Below are 3,376 nucleotides of genomic sequence, written 5' to 3'. Positions count from 1 at the left end.
CCAACGGCCGTGTCGTTTCCCGCGACCGTTCTGCCGCACTGTCTTCTTGCCGGGGGAAAAGCGTCCCGATGATCCGCAGCAGCAGCGCAGGTTCCATTTCTATCGTTGCCAGAGGGCCTTTCGCGCGAAGTTTTCGCGTCACCGTCCTGTATGGCCTTCCCCATGGGTCAGACTCGACTGTTTCAACTAGTTCGGATCAGACACGATCTATTCTCCTCACCATCTCTGTTGCGCCCGCAGCGATAGTTCTCGTCTCGGCAACCTTGGTCACCTCTGCGGCTCGACGGATCAGTTCCGCTCCTATGTCCGCCGTAGTAGATGTTCGCATCTCTTCGGCTAGGTCCTCTTCCTCTGTAGTTTCTTCCGTCTGTAAGTTCTCCGTGTCCAGTGTGGAGTGGGAAGGCCCCTCTTTTGACGAGACTGCCCTCGTCATGCTCCTGGTATTCAAGTAGCACCTGGGCACGTGAATAAGATCCTAACAGTAGGCATGGAAAAGGTTAAATCTGAAAATCCTGATCTAAAAGGAAGATTAGTTTGTCTAATTTTTACTTAACAGACTAATGTCTTTTTTATTGTATATTTTATTATTTCGTTTAAAACTATAATAACTCTACTTTATTGATTTAATAAATTATTGAAATTTTAATATTACGAAAAAAGTAGCATGGATTGTGTTACGTCGGGCGACACTCTACCTAGACCAGGCCACACACCGCGGACAAGATGGGAACCAGTTGTCCGCTCATCCTTACTGCGTACCCTCAATAGTCTTAAAGATCCATCATAAATCTCAGGAATTTGCTAGCTAAGGTCCTTCAGACCGAACAAACATCTCTTTATTGAATCGTTTTTAAAGCTTACTACGGGAAAGTTAGTTTTTTCACATATGATGCTTCCCACTAGTAACTCTCTCTCGGGGGCGGTTAACACCTTTCCTCACCAACCAACCTAAAAAATTAACATCAGACAGGAACCGTTGAAAATCCAATGATAGAAATAGAGATTGTGCAAAATCTGTTACAGAACAAAACACAATGAGTGATTGCTAATTATTTGGAAAGTTGGAGATAATGAAAAGTAGAAGTTTATTAAATTCGTAACATTAGTAATAATAAAGACTGAAATTCTAATAAACTTCAATAAGTATAAAAACTGAAACCCTGGAATGAAATTTTAAAATCTAGAAATTAAGAATCTAATGATTTAAATACGTTTTCCATTTGTTTTATAATTCGATATTAAGACATTAACACTTTATTTATTTTAATAGGAGAGTAACCTAAGAAGATTCTAATCATCCAAAATTTCAATCAAACAAAAAGTGTTCAAAAAAAAATATACAGAATAAACATAATTGAAGTACGATATGTAAAGATACTTACATTCTTGGCTTTTGAGCCACTGTTAGAACATTCCCAAAGAAGACGAAGAAGCTGAAGCAGTGATATATCTATAATAAAACATAAACATAATGACCAATAGCAATAATAAAGACCGAAATTCTAATAAACTCTAGTAAGTATTGTTGAGAATTGTGGATCTTTGAGGCCGAAATAATGTTATAGGAACACTAAATTTACACTGAGGATTAATAATAAAATAATAATGTATTTATTTCATGGACGATTCCTTATATATTCATCGATACACATTTGCACGCGTCTCAGCGCTTTCTTCTATATCCGACTGTAAACCGACTCTTCGACGACCCTTAACCGACTGTGGAGTTTACATTCATCTGTTTTCGAGACGCTTCGGACACACATACTTCCACACACTGATATTCGCATACAAATATCTCTACTACGCACTTAACCTAGTCGAGCACAGAAAATTATACATATCTCAACAAGTATATAAATTGAAACTCTAATATAAAAGTTTGAAATCAAAACATCAGTGATTTTTTATGTGCACCAGAAAGTCTTATTGTAATTAAATTTTAACACTTTCAAACTTTATTTCAATTAAAAGAAAGACATTTATAGCTTTCTAAATTATCAATCATTTTTATTTCATAATTAACAATAATTCAAACAAAATACAAAAAATTGAACAAATTGAAATACAATATATAAAAGTACTTACATTCCTGAGATCCTAACACCGAAAGCCCCTAATCACTGGACTACTTGATACGACGGACCAGATTCGCAGGCTAAAGAGACACTACCCGCTAAGACCTAAACGACAGATTCAACTAGTTATTTAAATTAAATAACATCTACTTATTTACAATATTTACGTACAAATTATACTTATCTATAACAAGTATTAACTTATTATAAATAATTAGCCATGTTACTGCGCCACACTAGAAAAATTACTGAAAATTCTCAACGCGAGAATTGATTGTAATTTTAATAAATAATAAAAAAAAAAAAAAATTCCTGAGATCCTAGAGAGGCTTTATCCTCTTGAGAGATGCACTAGCTTTTTCGACCGTTCGCGGGGAGACGCGATTGCCAAGAAGCCCGCCAACAAAAGTCGTAAATTCCCGTTGCGATTTCATAATCGATGCCACGAATTGGTCGATCTCCTATTTCAGTTAGAATAATAGAGATGGTTGAACTGATTATAGCACTGAAGTAACAGGTTATAATATACACTTTATTCTAACAACTTTGTAGTAACAAGTTAAATTGATGACTGGTCAATGGACGGAAAACCAGTCAAGAGATGTGACTGATGCAAGGATGAAAAACCAGTGAAGTTTGATGACGATGTTGTCGTAGAGGAAAACTATTGATGAGTGTGTCTAGCGCACGGTACCATCGGATTCGTTGATGGTAATTTTGACTAGGAAGGTGAGGACAATGGTCGTTGACTCTAATTGGACAAGACAATAAATATAAAGAATACTTCAACTAAAAAGATACCTGTTTGGTCTGAAGGAAATTAACTATGAAAATGCTAAGATCTACAGTGAGTCATGGAGATTCTTCAGGGTCCGAAATAAGGATGTGTAAACATCTGGCAACCATCTTGCGCAAGAAATGGAGTCCGGTTTGTGTAGTCACCTGAGGTAACAGAATAAAATACCCAAACCCAATGTTTAAAAAATATATTTATATACAGGGTGGTTGGTAACTGGTGGTACAAGCGGAAAGGGGGTGATTCTATGCGAAAAAAGAAGTCGAAAATATAGAATAAAAATTAAAAAAAAATTTTTTTTTTAATTTTCCATCAAGACAACGATCTACAGTGAGATCCGTTATAACGTACCACACGCGTACCGAGCGAAAATTCAAAGTCGATTTTCTCGAAAACAAAGCCTCAGACGAAAAATTTTTATTCTATATTTTCGACTTCTTTTTTCGCATAGAATCACCCCCTTTCCGCTTGTACCACCAGTTACCAACCACCCTGTATATAA

General features: G+C 36.3%; 2 long non-coding RNA genes across 2 annotated transcripts in view; both read right to left on the bottom strand.

The window, feature by feature from the left end:
* Positions 1-939: 939 nt before the first annotated feature.
* Positions 940-2,201, bottom strand: LOC112212192. The gene is made up of 3 exons (XR_002945999.2): positions 2,089-2,201; positions 1,383-1,450; positions 940-1,014 (listed from the first exon to the last, which is right to left on the bottom strand). It is a non-coding gene; the product is annotated as an uncharacterized LOC112212192 (long non-coding RNA).
* Positions 2,202-2,386: 185 nt separating this feature from the next.
* The window catches only part of LOC105680286, a 4,508-nt gene continuing 3,518 nt past the window's right edge, over positions 2,387-3,376 (bottom strand). Inside the window, exons 2-3 of the long non-coding RNA XR_004461041.1 lie at positions 2,880-3,020; positions 2,387-2,827 (exon numbers count right to left, since the gene is read on the bottom strand). This is a non-coding gene — a long non-coding RNA (uncharacterized LOC105680286). The remainder of the gene's footprint in view (positions 2,828-2,879; positions 3,021-3,376) is intronic.

The sequence above is a fragment of the Bombus impatiens genome, unplaced genomic scaffold (assembly GCF_000188095.3).
Source record: "Bombus impatiens unplaced genomic scaffold, BIMP_2.2 scf_0131, whole genome shotgun sequence".
Taxonomy (NCBI): Eukaryota; Metazoa; Arthropoda; class Insecta; order Hymenoptera; family Apidae; genus Bombus; species Bombus impatiens.
This window is presented reverse-complemented; position numbering and strand designations above follow the sequence as displayed.